The sequence below is a fragment of the Mobula hypostoma genome, chromosome 5 (genome assembly GCF_963921235.1).
Source record: "Mobula hypostoma chromosome 5, sMobHyp1.1, whole genome shotgun sequence".
Classification (NCBI taxonomy): Eukaryota; Metazoa; Chordata; class Chondrichthyes; order Myliobatiformes; family Myliobatidae; genus Mobula; species Mobula hypostoma.
The window spans coordinates 160804286-160822419 of NC_086101.1; positions in this window are offsets into that span (position 1 = coordinate 160804286).

Genomic DNA, 18134 nt, shown 5'->3' on the forward strand with positions numbered 1-18134 from the left:
CTGTTTCCCTATCTGCTCCTCGATATCCCAGTTACTATTGGGCAGCCTATAAAAAACACCCAGTAAAGTTATTGACCCCCTTCCTGTTCCTAATCTCCACCCACAGAGACTCCGTAGACAATTCCTCAATAACGTCCACCTTTTCTGCAGCTGTGACACTATCACTGATTAACAGTGCCACGCCCCCACCTCTTTTGCCTCCCTCCCTGTCCTTTCTGAAACATCTAAAACCCAGCACTTGAAGTAACCATTCCTGTCCCTGAGCCATCCAAGTCTCTGTAATGGCCACCACATCATAGCTCCAAGTACTGAGCCACGTTCTAAGCTCTTCCACTTTGTGCACAATACTCCTTGTGTTAAAATAGACACATCTCAAATCTTCGGTCTGAGTGCGTCCCTTCTCTATCACTTGCCTCTCCTCCCTCACACACTGTCTCCAAGCTTTCTCTGTTTGTGAGCCAGCTGTCTCTTCCCCAGTCTGTTCAGTTTGGTTCCCACCCCCCAACAATTCTAGTTTAAACCCTCCCCGGTAGCCCTAGCAAACCTCCCCGCCAGGATATTGGTCCCCCCGGGACTCAAGTGCAACCCATCCTTTTTGTACAGGTCACATCTGCTCCAAAAGAGGTCCCAATGATCCAGAAATCTGAATCCCTGTCCCCTGCTCCAATCCCTCAGCCACACATTTATCCTCCACCTCATTCTATTCCTACTCTCACTGTCGCATGGCACAAGCAGTAATCCTGAGATTACTACCTTTGCGGTCCTGCTTCTCAACTTCCTTCCTAACTCCCTGTAGTCTTTTCTCAGGACCTCTTCCCTTTTCCTACCAATGTCATTGGTACCAATATGTACCACAACCTCTGGCTGTTCTCCCTCCCACTGCAGGATATCTTGGACGTGATCTGAAACATCCCAGACCCTGGCACCTGGGAGTCAAACTACCATTCGAGTTTCTTTTCTGCGTCCACAGAATCGCCTGTCTGACTCCCTAACTATAGAATCCCCTATCATTACTGCCATCCTCTTCCTCTCCCTACCCTTCTAAGCCACAGGGCCGGACTCTGTGCCAGAGGCATGGCCACAGTCGCTTCCCCCAGGTAGGCTGTCCCCCCCTCAACATTACACAAACAGGAGTACTTATTGTCAAGGGGTACAGCCACAGGGGTACTCTCTATTACCTGACTCTTCCCCTTCCCTCTCCTGACTGTGACCCACTTGTTTGTCTCCCATGGCCCTGGTGTGATCACCTGCCTATAACTCCTTTCTATCACCATCTTGCTCTCCCTGACCAGATGAAGGTCATCGAGCTGCATCTCCAGTTCTCTAACTCGGTCCCTTAGGAGCTGTAGCTTGACACACCAGGTGTAGATCTGGCCGTCCGGGAGGCTGGGAGACTCCAGGACCTCCCACATCTGACACCAAGCACAGAACAATGGCCTCACACACATACTTTCTCCTTTCCGCAATTAACACAGGTAAACCTACCTCACCTCATCCCGTTACCGCCTAAGCCCATTAAGCCAAAGCCCTCTCACTGTGCTGCCTGTAATAATGAATGACTTTTTCTTGACTGGTAGAAATGACAGGCCAAGAATTTTAGCAACACACACAAAATGCTGGAGGAACTCAGCAAGTCAGGCAGCATCTATGGAAAAGAAATTACAGTTGATGTTTCAGGCAGAGACCCTTCATCAGGACTGGAGAGACAGATGATAAGTCAGAGTAAGAAGGTGGGGGAGAGGAGAAAGAAATACAAGGTAGTAGGTGATAGGTGAAGTAGAGAGCTAAGAAGTCTATTGGTGAAAGAGATATGGGGCTGGAGAAGGGGGAATCTGATAGAGGACAGAAAACCAGGGAAGAAAGGGAAGGGGGAGGAGCACTATACTGAGGTGATGGGCAGGTAAGGAGATGAGGTGAGAGAAGGAAATGGGAATGGTGAGGGACAGTGGGGGTGGGACTTAATTACCTGAACTTCAAGAAATCGATGCTTATGCCATCAGGTTGGAGGCTACCCGGATAGAATACAAAGTGTTGCTCCTCCACCTGTGAGTCTGTTGGGGTCATCTACTGTACCTGGTGCTCCTAGTGTGAACTCCTGTATATCGGTGAGATGCAACATAGATTGGGAGATCACCTCGCCAAGCACCTGCTCGCCATCTGCCAGAAAAAGCCAGTTCTCCAGGTGGCCACCCATTTTAATTCTACTTCCCATTCCCATTCCAACATGTCAGTCCATGGCCTCCTCTACTGACACGATGAGGCCACACTCAGGTTGGAGGAATTCCTCCTTATTTTCTGTCTGGGTAGCCTCCAACCTGATGGCATGAACATTAATTTCTTGAACTTCCGGTAACTGGCCTCCCCATATCCCCTCTCCTTCACTATTCCCTATTCCGATTTTCCTCTCTCACCTTATCTACTTACCTGCCCATCACCTCCTGGTGCTCCTTCCCCTTCCCTTCCTTCCATGACCTTCTGTCCTCTCCCACCAGATTCCCCTTTCTATTTATCATTTCATCAATCGACCTCCCAGCTCTTTATTTCACCCCTCTCTCTCCCAGTTACACTTATCACCTCCTGCTTTGCATTACTTCCTCTCCTCCCCTCCTGCCACCTTCGTACTCTGACTTCTCTTTTTTTCTCCAGTCCTGTTGAAGGGTTTCTGCCCTAAGTGTTGACTGTTCACTCTTTTCCATTGATGCTGCCTGATCTGCTGAGTTCCTGTAGCATTTTGTGTGTGTGCTTGGATTTTCAGCATCTGCAGACTTTCACTTGTTTGTGATTAGGCCAAACATCTTCCCATGTTTTGACTTTTCTAATTGAAATGTGAAATGCCCTGGGCCCTTAGTAAAGGCTTCCTGAAAATATGAAGGTCTCGGACTAAATTCTCACAAGAGATATGCTCCACTATTTTGTATAAGTGTATCAAGACATCCTTGCTCCTATATTCAAATTTTCTAATGAAGCATATGAGATTGAGTAATAAATAGACAGGCACAGCTTAAAAATTGACATGGGTATCAATGGGAACATATTTTTGGGGTTGCAAGCACCAACCGTTATGTACTACAGGGATGAATGAGGAACAGCTATTCATGATATCAGTGATCTGCATGAAGGAACTGTATGTAATGTTTGTCAATGACAAGAAACCAGCCTTGAGTGCTGAAGAAAATGCAGAAGCTTTAAGGGAGTTTACACAAGTTCAGTTAGTTGGAAAACACATAACAGTTGCAATATGATGCGGCTAAATGTAAAGTTATTAATTTTGATAAAGTATTTAGTGTTTCACTGTTTAAATACTTTATCAAAATTGGGAAATGTTGGTGTAGAACAGGAACTCCACCCTTTACTAATCACCAGCAAACATGCAGCTAAGTCAAATGGTACTGGCCTTCATAACTAGAAGCGTTGGTTCCTAAGGCTTTCATAGATTGGGAGGGAGGGGACAGGGATGACAGTGGGGATAAGCTCCCAGTACTTCTTAAATGCTCCCAATCATGGTCATCTCAAAAGGCCTCTGACAACCAAGTCCAGTGCCTGGCCTTCACAAGTGGCTTAGTTACTAAGCCTGGCAAAGCTGTTTCTACTGATGGGAGAAGGGGAAAAGTTGGGTTACTGGTGCCTTAAGATCATTGCTTCGAGCAGATGGGCCTCACCAGCTGTGTTTGGCAGCTTACCTAGGAGAAGGAAGACACTGCTCTCAGACTACCACTGCCTTTGCAGCTATACCCACTGTTACGTACCCCGTAACTGGGTTGCCAAACCAGCAGAAATGGACCACTCAGTTGGAGGCTGGATTACTGGAACTAAGAAAGTTTTATTAAAGAAATAAGCAACACAGTACTCTAATAGTAAGGATATAAATGCAACAGGTTAGCAATGAATAAACAAACATGTACCCAGAACTAGGATAATAGGGTCAATCAAGCTCTATCGCAGTCTAGGGGTAAGATGATCAATCACAAGTGACAGAGTTCAGTTGAGTTCAGTTCGCAGTAATCGCCGTCGTGCCATTGGAGAGAGAGAGAGAACAAATGAATATGCAAATCGGATTCCAAACAGACCTTCAATATTCCTCGCAGTCAGCTTTCGGGCGAGCCCTTTGTAATGTCTTCTGAGGTCACCGACTGTGACCCCTCCGTTTCAGATATGATCGTTCCTCCGCGGTGAACCCGGCACCCAGGCAAGGGCGGACACACACCAGGTTCCCGCCGACCGAATCTTTCCACCCTGTGCGTCTTTGGCTGGTCCCGCGACCAGGCCTCCAAAAACTCCCACCGACTTGTGGGGGCACACCGCTTCCAGGGTCTCGTTACCTCGTGGTGTCGTGTGTGGTGTCTTAGCGAACCTGCCCCTTTTTATCCCCCTGCTGGGGTATCGCCTGTCCATCACACTTCAAACAGTTCAGGGTTCAAAATGAGCCGGTCTTGACAATACTCAGACCGGTGTCTCCTTCCGTTAAAATCTCTCGTCTCTTCATTAACATTTCCAAATGCTGCTCCATTGTCTTACTTATCTCTCTCCTGAAGACAGTGGCAGATCAACTGTTGATCCCACTGGTGCTAGCACAGGACAGTCAACATCTTAGTCTATGTGTACTTTTGTAACCCTCTTTCGTCACACCACTCATGGGGAAGTTTTCGAGAGTAAATCCTGAGGAAAAATCCAGAGCTAGAGTCCCGAAGGTAGTCCTATGTTGAGCACAATACTGACTGGCAACTCCTGTGACACCGCTGGTGCCAAACTGTATGATCTCTGCCATTGCTTTGGATTCAGCAGCTGCATGAGGTGCTGGAGCCTGCTGCATGGACAGCAGCTTGCTCTCTGCCTACAAACCTTTCACTTCTGTTTCGATTCCAGTTCCAAAATTTCCACTCTGAGATTTCACAACCTCCTGTTTGTGTTTGACCATCTTCACAAACTATCGTAATGCATGCAGATATTGGATATCTAAAACAAAAGCAAATTTTGGTAATCATTCAGACAGTTAAGCAGCAGCAATGGATTTGACACAAAGCCTTGTAAAGAAACATCCTTGAACTGAAATGTTAACTGTGTCCCTGTAGATGTTACTTGACCAATTAAGTGCAACTCTGACCTGCTACCTAACTATACACATTTACTTGGTAGGCCGCTTGAAATGTAAATAGGTTCATGAACCACTAAAGCAAACTTTATTTCTCTGAACCACTTATAGCCCAAATTCAGGAACAGCTTCTTCCTTGTCAGCCATCTGATTTTCCATAAATGTTATCTCATTGTTCTTTCTTCAGCATCTGCCTCACTAGAGAACGTTTGCCATGCATCTTTTCCGAATATTCTAAACTACTCAAGTTTACTGGAAATTTTACAATACGCTGTAAATACTGTACTGTGTAAATACTGAATAATACAGCAATATAAAACGTATGTTGGGTTATTTGTCTGAGCATCATCCAATAGTCTAATGGAAGCTACAAAGTTGTGATTACGACAGATTATCAGGATTACTGTGACATCGCAATAAGTCAAAGTAAATTTATTAATCAGAATAAATAAGTCTCATAGAGGAAGAAGTTCTCAAATGGCAGGGGTAGATAAACGTGGCTAACAAAGGAAGTACATAGTAAAATCTGAGATATTATGTTGCAGTTGTACAAGACGTTGGTGAGGCCACATTTGAAATATTAAGTCCAATTTGGTCGCCCTACTGTAGGAAATAAACCATTAAGCTGGATATTTACAAGGATGTTTCCTGGACTCAGGGAAGTGAGACGTTGAACAGGTTGGGACTTTTTTCAATGCACCATCAGGGAATAAGGGGTAAACTTATGGAGGTGTATAAAATCATGAGGTGCATAGAGAGAGTCAATGTGCATAGCCTTTTTTCCCCAAAGGGTTGGGGAATCACTAACAGGAGGACATGGGTTTCAGGTGAGAGGGGAAGAATTTAATAGGAAACTGAAGGGCAACTTTTTCACCAGAGTACACAGTATATGGAATGAGCTGCCAGAACAAGAGGTACATGAATAGGAAAGGTTTAGACTGCTGGGGTTCCCAAACTGGGGTTCACAGGCCCCTCGGTTAATGGTAGGGGTCTATGGCATAAAAAGGTTGAGAACCCCTGCTTTAGAGGGTTATGGGCCAAAAATTGTCAAATGACACCAGTTTAGATGGGGATCTTGACTGGGATAGACCTGATGGGTTCAAGGGACTCTTTCCGTACTCTATGACTGTATTGTATGAGAAACAATTTTTTCCATATCTGTGAAAAAATCATTTCAATATTTTGCATTAGCATTTGGAGCATTATTTTTACCAATTGATATAAATGGAAATATTTTTGGACAAACAGTGTTACATTTTTCTTCAATTTTATAGCAATTGCAATGTTACTGTAAATGTGAGAGCTGCCCATTTTCTAAAGAAAAGTTGGGATGCTGTTTAAACATGCAAATTGTTATGTCAGGTATTTTTGGGGACAAAGAAAACCACATAGTACACACTCAACCTATCAGCAGCTGAAGATCTGCAGTTCTTTAAGGAATTGTTCATGATCACTCAAAGTATAGTATAAATAATTGTTTTGGGTTTAAGAAGAATAGGTATATTTTAGATGTAATTTGATGGTTTACCTTTCAGCTGTTGTGCTCAGATCCATTTAAGGATTGGGCATTTCCCCTTTAGCTGTCAGTTTGTTCTACTTCTAGTTTCATTAGAGTTCACTGCATCTGTCAGTTCCTGATTTTGTTGGATGAGTTTATAGGATTTATAATTAAATTTCCATTTAGATTTCAACTTTAGGCTAGGCAACCGGAATTAAACAGGTTTTGCAGGTGCAACATATCTGTTCCGAGTCACCTCCAGCATAACCACATTTCTTGTATAACTACACCTCAGCAATTAATTCACAGCCAATGAGCTTTCTATTTGGCCAAACAATATATATTTTTCCCCCACAGATGCACTTTGAGCTTATCAATCCATTGGTGTTGCTTTATTGTGAGTTTTGTAATCTGTATCTACTAAACACTGAGAACTTTGACCCTTAAACCTGATACAAAAGGTCAGGCCCAGCAAGCACAAGCACAAGCACACTTAACCAAGTAACTAAATCTTTTTAAAACTTGATGAAGCAACTCTGTGTGCATTTGGCAAATTCTTTGTAAAAATCAAAATGGAGGGTGAGATCCTGGAAGTGTCTTCTTATATGAGATGACTATTTGATTTAAGGAGTTCAATGCAATAACATTTTAGAATAGTTCAAGGATCTATACAATAAATTTATAGATTTTAAACTGAGAGACAAAGGGACATGAGTGAAATTACCAATAGCATTGTAAAGAAGATGATTTTAAAAAAAAGCAATCCTTAATTGGGCCCAAATGTATTTAGAGAAATAAAGCAGAGGTACAGAGAAAAGTAAGGCAGAGAGGTCAAAGTGTACTTTGGAAGTTAAATATATGAGGGGTGATTAATAAGTTCGTGGCCTACGGTAGAAGGAGTCAATTTTAGAAAACCTAGCACATTTATTTTTCCTAGATTTACACACTTAGTTCAGCGGTCGTGGAGCATACAGATCCCTTCTTTGTAGAAGTCGGCGTCTTGGACCTCAAAAGTGGTGCACAGCAGGGGTGATTGATAAGTTCGTGGCCTAAGCGAGAAAGAGATGAGTTATTAACTTCAAACTTTCTGCATTTTCACTCAAAGAGTTGAACTGCAGGTACATGTAATGAGAGCGGTATAACTCATCTCCTTCTACCTTAGGCCACAAACTTATCAATCACCCCTCGTAAGACATTGATGGGCCATAGTTGGCCTATCAACAAAATTGAAAGACTAGGGTGTAGATGTGTCAGCTTTGTTTTTGAAGATGTTTTTAATTAATAGAAAATATTCCAAAGTGTAGCAATCAAAAAAAACTGACACCAAATTTTTGGAAGAAAAAGTGTGTTCTGGGCAGTGTTTTACATGAGCTTCCCGCAAACTACTACTACTACTGTGTCGACTCAGGCCTAGGGGGCCAGCGACGGGCACGATGACGGACTCTCCACTTCTCCCTCTCCCTCATCAGTGTGTTCAGTTCATCTACACTAGCCGCGCCGCTGTCTTCTAGGAGCGTGTTGACCATAGCCTTGGGAGGGCGCTCAGGGTTCATCCTCCCGTGCTTGGGCTCCCATAGTGATGACTAGGCTGGCAGGTAGCTTGGGGTGGCGTAGACAGTGCCCCGCTAGTCCTGCAAAAGCATAATAAAACTAGAGTACTAAGCACAGAAACAGGCCCTTTGGCCCATCTAGTACATGCCAAACTGTTATTCTCATCCCACACATCCGCACTTGCACCATAGCCCCCATATACCTCCCATCATCTTACTTATCTAACATTCAATTAAAAGTTGCAATCAAACCCACATCCACCACTTCCACTGATACCTTGTCCCACAGTCACACCACCCTCAGAGCGAGGAGTATCTCCTCAGGTTTCCCTTAAATATTGTACCTTTCACCCTTAACTATGACCTCTAGTAATAGTTTCACCAAACCGCAATGGAAAATGCCTCCTGCATTAACCCTATCTATACCCCTCATAATTTTATATACCTTTATCAACTCTCCCCTCTTTTTCCTACGCTCCAAGGAATAAAGTCCTAACCTATTCAGCCTTTCCTTATAGCTGAGGTCCTCAAGTTCTGGCAACGTCCTTGTAAATTTTCTCTGCACTCTTTTAATCTTATTGATGGCTTTCCTGTAGGTAGGTGATTGGAACTGCACATAAGACTCCCAGTCAGATCTCACTGATGTCTTAAACAACTTCAACATAACGTCCCAAATCCTGTACTATAAGACATAGCAGCAGAATTAGGCCATTTGGACAATTGAGTCTGCTGTGCCATTTTATCATGGCTGATCCAATTTTCCTCTCAGCCGCAATCTCCTACCTTCTCCCCATATCCCTTCATGCTCTGACCAATCAAGAATCAATCAAACTCTGCCTTAAATATATGTAAAGACTTGGTCTCTACAGTCACCTATGGTAATGAATTCCACAGATTCACCACCTTCTCGCTAAAGAAATTCCTCCTGTTCTAAAAGGACACCCTCTATTCTGAGGCTGTGTCCTTTGGTCTTAAGACTCCCCCACAATAGGAAACATCCTCTCCACATCCACTCTGTTGAGGCCTTTCATCATTCAATAGGTTTCAATGAAGTCACCCCACATTCTTCAGAATTCCAGTGACTAGAAGATCAGAGCAATCAAACATTCCTCATATGACAAGCCTTTCAATCCTGGAATCTTTTTCGTGAACCTCATTTGAACTCTCTCCAATGTAAGGAGCCCAAAACTGCTCACAATACTCCACGTGAGGCCTCACCAGTGTTTTATAAAGCCTCAAAATTATATCCTTGCTTTTATATTCTGGTCCTCTTGAAATGAATGCTAACATCACATTTGTCTTTCTCGCCACTGACGCAACTTGCAAGAGGACTCTCAAAACCCTTTGCACCTCAGAATTTTTCAAATTTCTCTTCATTTAGAAAATAATCTACCCTTTTATTTCTTCTACCAAAATGCATGACCATATACTTCCCGACACTGTATTCCATCTGCCACTTCTTTGGCCATTCTCCTGATCTGTCTAAGTCCTTCTGTAGTCACTCTGCTTCCTCAACACTATTGGTCCCTCCAGTCATCTTCGTATCATCAGTAAACGTGGCCACAAAGCCATCAATTCTATCATCCAAGTCAATGACATATAACGTACAAATAAGTAGTCCTAACACGGACCCACTGGCAGACAACCAGAAAAGACTTCCTTTGTTTCCACTCTTTGCCTCCTACCAATCAGCCAATGCTTTATCAATGCTAGTATCTGTCCTGTAATACCAGGGTTAACTTGCTAAACAGCCTCATGTGTGGCACCTTGTCAAAGGCCTTCTGAAAATCCAAGTACACAACATCGATTCCCCTTTGTCTATCCTGTTTGTTAATTCTTCAAAGAATTCCGATAGATTTGTCAGGCAAGATTTTCCCTTAAGAACCTTCTCCCTGGTAATGCAACTTCATACACTTCTCCTCCCGATACTCTCAAACTTCTGGCATAATGCTAGTGCCTTCCACAGTGAAGACTCCTGCAAAATACTTTGTCCACCATTTCCTTGTCCCCCATTGCTACCTCTCCAGCATCCTTTTTCAGTGGTCTGATATCTACTCTCACTCTCTTTTATACTTTATGCATCTGAAGAATACTTAAATTTATGAAGGCCATTATGCCAAAAGCTCTCTTTACGACCCTATCTACCTGTGATGCTATAAGGAAAAAGTTAAATTTGATTCCTCCTTGATATACGCTAAAATATGTAACACCAAATGGAAGATTGTAAGACAAAATGCTATTAGTCTGGGACGTAACAATGTTTTTAGAAAGTACAAGGAAACCAGTACACAGCTATGTTTTGAGAACTTGCTGGGAGTACTAGTCTTCAGCCTTGAGAGTAGATAATAGTGAAAAACATGTTTTTCTGGAAGACTACCGATAGACTTTTGGAGAGATTTTGAAGGGTATAGAAAGGGGCAGTTTCTTTGTGGAAGGGGGAATCTTCCCTTAGGCTGGGTTGCAACTAATGCTACAAGTTGGAGACAGAGACAAAGAGAGACAGAGAAAGAGATAATCGGTGAGGCATTATGGATGGAGTTGAGAAATAAGGAGATGATCACCTTGTTGGAGTTGTACTACTGGCTCCTTAAAAGTCAACAATATTAGTGGATCAAATATTCAGGGAATTGCAGAAAGTTGCAAGAATAATAGGGATATATTAGGGGATTTAAGGTTTTCTAACACGGCCAGAAGTTACCATAGATGGAGTAGAATTTGTTAAGTTTGTTCTGGAAAGTTTCCTCAGACAATATACAGAAAGTCTAAGTAAAGAGAAGAAAAAGCTTCACTTACAATAGAGAAATGGCATGACAAGTGTTGGTGGGGACCAGTGACCATTGTGCTACAAGTTTTATATTAGTTATGGAAAAGGACAGATCAGGTCCACAAATTAAATTTCTAAATTGAATAATTAGACAGGGAACTTGCAGAGGTTGATTGGAGTAGGTTGTTTGTAGGCAAAGGGACATATGGCAAGTTGGAGGATTTTAAAAGCGAGATAGCAAGAGTTCAAGTGCTGCACGCTCCTGCTAGAGTGAAGGGCAAGGTTGGAAAGAGTAAGAAACCCTGGAATGACAAGGGATATTGAGACTCTGGTCAGGAAAAAGGAGGCTTGGGTACCTGGGAGCATATAGGAGATGCAAAGGTATATTCAAGAAGGAAATCAGAAGGGCAAATAGGTGGCATGAGGTTGCTTTGGCAGAGAAAATTAGGAAGAATCCAAAGAGATATTATAAGTGTACTAAGGGAAAGATGAGTATCTAGAGAGAGGAGAAATATTAGCTTTATTTGTCAGATACACAGTGAAATGCATCTTTTGCAACAATGACTGACACAGTCCAAGGATGTGCTGGCGGCAGTCCGTAAGCATCACCTCGCTTCCAGCGTCAATGTAACATGCAAACAACTTACTAAACCTAACCCGTATGTCTTTGGAATATGGGAGGAAACCAGAACACCTGGAGAAAACCCACACGGTCATGAGTAAAATGTACAAGCTCTTCACAGGCAGCAGCGGGAATTGAACTCTGATTGGTGATCACTGGTGCTGTAAAGCAACTGCACTAACTGCTATGCTACTGTGCTGCCTGCTGTTTTTTAAAGGAATGGGGCTCCTCAAAGGCTTCAGGGGATATCTTTGTGTGGAGCTGCAGAAAATGGATGAGGTCCTCAATGTATCTCTCTCCTCTGTATTTTTCTGCGGAGAAAGATGTGAAGACTTTGGATCTTCAGATGATTGAAGGGAGTTTTGGGGGTAGTCCACATTACAACAAAGAAGTACTGGATGTCTTAAATCAAATGAAGGTAGATACATTTTTGACCTGAACTGGTTCATCCAGGAACACTGTGGGAATCTACAGAAGAAATTCACAGGATGAAGTGCTGGAAGACAGACGGTAGCTAATATAGTAACTGCTTAAGAAAGGTTGCAAAGAAAAACCTGGGAACTATGAACCAATAAGCTTAACCTCTGCAGTAGGCAAGTTATACAGGGTATTCTGGGGATTAAAATATACAAGCATTTGGAAAGACTGGGTGTGATTATTGATCCGGGGTGTTGTACATGGGAGATCATGTTCTACAAATTTGATTGAGATTTTTTTGATGAAGTATCAAGAAGGTCAATGGGGGCAGGACTGTAGACACAGTTGACTTGGTAAGCCATGGGACGTTAGATAGCATGGAATCCGGGACACGCTAGCTATTTGGATGCAGAAATGGCTTGATGGTAAGAAATGGAGGGTGATGGTGAAAGGTTGTTTACAGTCTGGAGACCTTTGACTAATGGTATTCCTCAGTGGCTGGTGCTACACCAACTCAGTCAAGATAGTCATCATATATAGTGCCTATAAAAAGTATTCCCCCCCCCCCCCCGGAAGTTTTCATGTTTTATTGTTTTACGACATCAAATCATTCTGGTTTTAATTTGGCTTTTATTTTTGACATGGATCAACAGAAAAATACTTTTTTGTGTCAAAGTGAAAACAGATCTCTATGAAGTGATCTAAATTAATTACAAATATAAAACACAAAATTCTTCCCCATTCATTCTCCTTTACAAAACTGCTCAAGCTCTGTCAGACTGCATAGGGATCATGAGTCAACAGCCACAAATTCTCAATTGGATTGAGGTCTGGACTCTGATTTGGCCACTCCAGGACATTAACTTTGTTGTTTTTAAGCCATTCCTACGTAGCTTTGGCTTTATGCTTGGAGTCATTGTCTTGGTGGAAAACAAATCTTCTCCCAGGTTGCAGTTCTCAGGTTTTCCTCCAGAGTCTCCCTGTATTTTATTGCATTTATTTTACCCTCTACCTTCATAAGCCTTCCAGGGCCTGCTACGGTGAAGCATCCCCAAAGCATGATGCAGCCACCACCATGCTTCACAGTACAGATGGTGTGCAGTGTTTGGCTTATGCCAAATGTAGCATTTTGTCTATTGGCCAAAAAGCTCAGTTTTGGTTTCATCAGACCATAGAACCTTCTTCCATCTGACTTCAGGGTCTCGATCATCCTCTGTCGCTCCAAGGAGAAAAGTTCAAGTTCACTCAACCTATTCTCATAAGGCACGCTCTCCAATCCAGGCAACATCCTTATAAATCTCCTCTGCTCTCTCGCTATAGTATCCACATCCTTCCTGTAATGAGGTGACCAGAACTGAACACAGTACTCCAAGTGGGGTCTAACTAAGGTCTTGTATAGCTGTAACATTACCTCCCAGCTCTTGAACTCAATCCCACAGCTGATGAAGGCCAACACACCATACACCTTCTTAACAACACTGTCAACCTGCACAGCAGCTTTGAATGTCCTATGGACATGGACCCCAAGATCTCGCTGATTCTCCACACTTCCAAGAGTCTTACCATTAATGTTATATTCTGTCTTCAAATTTGACCTACCAAAATGAACCACTTCACATTTATCTGGGTTGAACTCCATCTGCCACTTCTCAGCCCAGTTTTGCATCCTATCAGTGTTCCACTGTAACCTCTGACAACCTTCCAGACTAACCACAACACTCCCAACTTCTGTGTCATCAGCAAACTTACTAACCCAACCTTCTACTTCCTCATCCAGGTCACTTATAAAAATCACAAAGAGGAGGAGGTCACAGAACAGATCCCTGCGGAACACCACCGGTCACCGACCTCCATGCAGAATACGAACCATTTACAACCACCCTTTGCCTTCTGTGGGCAAGCCAATTCTGGATCCACAAAGCAAAGTCTTCTTGGATCCCATGCCTCATTACTTTCTGAATGAGCCTTACATGGGGAACCTTATCAAATGCCTTACTGAAATCCATATACGCTACACCCCCTGCTCTACCTTCATCTATGTGTCTTGTTACATCCTCAAAGAATTCAATCAGGCTTGTAAAGCATGACCTGCTCTTGACAAAGCCATGCTAACTATCCCTAATCAGATTACGTATGTCCAAATGCTCTTAAGTACTGCCTCTCAGGATCTTCTCCAACAACTTGCCCACCAGTGAAGTAAGACTCACTGGTCTATAATTTCCTGGATTATCTCTACTCCATTTCTTGAACAAGGGAACAACATTTGCAATCTTCCAATCCTCTGGTACTTCTCGCGTCCCTATTGATGATGCAAAGATCATCGCCAGAGGCTCGGCAATCTCCTCCCTTACTTGCCACAGTAGCCTGGCCTATATCGTGTTGTGCTTTAGTGACTTAACTAACTTAGTACCTTTCAAAGCTCCAGCACAAAGTCTTTCTTAATGTCTATATACTCAAGCATTTCAGTCCACTGTGACTCATCCCCACAATTGCCAAAATCCTTTTCACTGGTGAATACTGAAGCAAAGTATTTATTAAGTACCTCCGCTACCTCCTCCTGTTCCATGCACATTTCCACTCTTCACTCCTGATTGGTCCAATTCTCACACGGCTCATCCTATTGCTCTTCACATACTTGTAGAATGCCTTGGGATTTTCCTTAATCCTGCTTGCCAAGACCTTCTCATGGCCCCTTCTAGCTCTCCTAATTTCATTCTTGAGCTCCTTCCTGGCACCTTTGTAATTTTCTAGAGCACTAACAGTACCTAGTTTCTTGAACCTTTTCTTTTCTTAACTAGATTTTCTACATCCTTTGTACACCATGGTTCTTTTACCCTGCTATCCTTTCCCTGCCTCAATGGAACATACCTATGCAGAACTCCATGCAAGTGTTCCCTGAACATTTGCCACATTTCTGCTGTGCATTTCCCTGAGAACATCTGCTTCAAATTTATGTTCCCAAGTTCTTTCTCAAGTAGTGTGGTCAACAGCGGGGAACATTGTCTACAGCAGGATATTGATCAGTTAGTCAAAGGGTTCACAGTCCTCTTGGGATTCAAATCCATAGTCCTCAGAAAGTGTCAAGACAGAAAGGGTTTGAAAAAGGCATCAAGCTTGCCTTTATTTGTCAAGGATAGAACAGAAAGATTGGGACTTAATATTACAACTTTATAAAATAAATTTTTTAAATGGAATTTTGTGTAGTTCTGTAATCCACACTATAGAAAAGAAGTAGTTGTCCTAGAGAGAGTGCAGAGATTCACCCTAATGATGCTTGAATAGGGGGATTTTAGTATGGGGAGAGATGGGATAGGCTGTTTTTGTTTACCCTGGAGTGAAGGAGACTGAAAGAAGTATATATTGTAAAATTATAAGAGGCACGTATAGGGTAAATATTTGGAACAGGGGCATCAAAAATAAGAAGGTACAGGATTTAGGAGAGATGAGGGAGTTTGAAAAGGGATTAAAGGTTTTTGAAAACATTGAGTGATTGATATCTGGAACATGCTAGCAGTGGAGGTAACAGACTCAGATACAATCACCATTCTCAAATAATTTTAGGTTACCACCCCCTTGGCTCCCAGACTCCATCCCCAGCGCACTTCTCTCCCTTTCTGGCTATTTACATGAAAACTATAAAGAAATTTGATTTACAATGCACAGTGAAATAAAATAGGAAGTGCAAATTCAAAGCAGTGACAAATAATTGCAAAATTAATGCAAACCTATTTAAAGCTACAAACAAAATTAGATTATTTAATTACAGTAAAAACAAATTTCATCAACAAATTTAGAGTATACATTAGTAATCCAACTATTCACCACTTGTTTTTTTTTTACCTTTGAATGAGATGGATGAGCTTGGTGCAGTAATATCTACTTCACAACATCAGGCTGAATGTCACTCAGGAGTCTCAGATCCCCCATGTTCAGTAATTTGTGGTTTGTTTTGATGCTTTGAAAGAAATTTGGCAACTGCACTGGAACCATGCTCCACTAAATATGATGTTAGACAGGCAATAAAGAAAATCTTGACATTCTTCAACCGTGCAGGGTAACATTCAGAGATTTATTTCTGCAACCAAAAGTCTTGATATGATTTTTTGAACCTAGGCTTCAAGTCAGTCATTTTGTAGTGAGAGCAGTTCTTCCTCCATCCTTCCTGTTAATTCCTCATTACAGGTGTTCAGGAATAGATTTATTATCCGATCTGGTATTTGGATCAAGATTCTGAAATCTCTCTGATCGGTCTTTATGTAATCTCACCCATGTGGGCACAATATACTTGAATATCATCATCTGGTATTCTTTCTCTCTCTTCCGACTGAGTGAGGCTCGGAAATTGGAAACAGTCGAGGTGGCCAGTGGTGGACTTGGGTCAGGTTAACTTGAACAGAAATGCGGAGATGACTGATTTTACTTTGGTAAGATTTGCATAATTTCCTTGCAATTGAAGATTGATTTCATTAAACTCTGAATATTTCTGACAAATAAGCATTGTCATGTCTAATATTATCGAGTTGATTACTGAATGAAGCATTCGAATCTTCAAAGAATTTTATCAGTTTCAAGGAGCGCATGAAAGAGTCTCATAATTTCCTTTTAAGAGCAATGTGAATTTTGTGTGCAACAGCAAGTGTTCAAATTATTCATTCTCAATACAAAGCTCTTGAAATAGTGGAGAATTGAGAGCACTGGACTTGATTTTATTTATGAGGCCCTTCGTTGGTAGGGGTTGGCCATGGATATTGTGTCCTAGCTGTCTACATGGCACACAAGCCAGGGCACTACCACAGGGAGAGCAAGCTGTTGCCCATGCAGCAGGCTCCACCTCTCCACACAGCTGACGAATACAAAGAAACAGCAGAGACTGATAACAGTTCGGCACCAGCCGTGTCGCAGGAGTTGCCAGTCAGCATTGAACTCAACGTAGGACTGCCTTAGAGACTCCAGTTCCAGATTTTACTTTGTGGTTTACTTCCGAAACCCCCTCATTAGTGGTAATAGCCACATGGCAGCAGAGGTTTTAGATCGGAGTTTTCCTTCCCCTAGAGGAGCTGCCAACTTTGGCTGACGAGTTCTATCTGCCCAAAGCGACTGGTTTTAAGGCACCAGTAACCCACCTTTGCTCCTTTTCCTGTCAATAGAAATGGTTCTGCCAGGCTTAGTAGCTAAGCCACGTGGTTGTCAGAGGCTATTTGAGACACATGCATTGGGAGCATTTAATAGGCAGTGGGAGCTTACCACTACCACGTTTAATGAATAAAAATGTGATTTATTTACTGTTGTAATAACAGTATTTCATAATTTGTGCATCCAATCACTTAGGTTTTTTGTGACACAATGTTGTCTGTGAATTACACAGTGAATGTGTAGGGACAGATTTTTTCATGAAAGTTATAATCCCACTATGGCATCCTGTCATTGAGAATGTCCCATCCATTGTACAAGCAAAAATATTGGTTAGCAGAATGCCCTTCTCTTTGAAAAATTGCTCAACAACCCAAAATATTGACTCCCCCTTTGTATCTGTTTATAGTCCCCTTCAAAGTAACAACCTTTGAATTATGCTTTCATCCTTAATGAAGCAAATATAACCAATAAGCAAAAATTTGTTGCCTAATGTTGGCTATTGAGGAATTAAAATATGGAAAAAAAATGTCAAACTCGAATCTGTCAAGGACAGTGGGAGCAGACAAACCTTTGTTCTTGCCCTGAGGTTGAAGGAGATGGAGGCTGCCATTTTGTGAAATGGCTGTGTCCTCCATTGGACTAATGCTTGGCTAAATCAATCTTTTTTTTAAAGTAGACACAATGATGCTCCAGGTAATCTGCTGGACTAGAGATAATTTCTAAATAAGAAGTTACTTGTGAGGTGTTCTTTGATATAACATACAGGTTTGTGAATGTTTGGGCCCGTGTCTGCCCTGAGTGATTTGAGCTGGTTACTGAAGAGAACAAAAAGCCATAAATTACCAATTGTCACTTGTGGAAAGCAGAGCAATAAATGGATGCTGGCTTGGACCAGAGCCAATTAGAAGGTGTTAAAGGTCAGACAGGTTACCCATAGCCACTAATGCTGAAATGCAACATTTGAACTAGTAAGTAATGAATATAAAAGCAGAGGTTTTCAAATACAAGCCAGCGATAACTCTTTTCAGGGACCTACCATCACAAGGAAGAACTCCCATGCT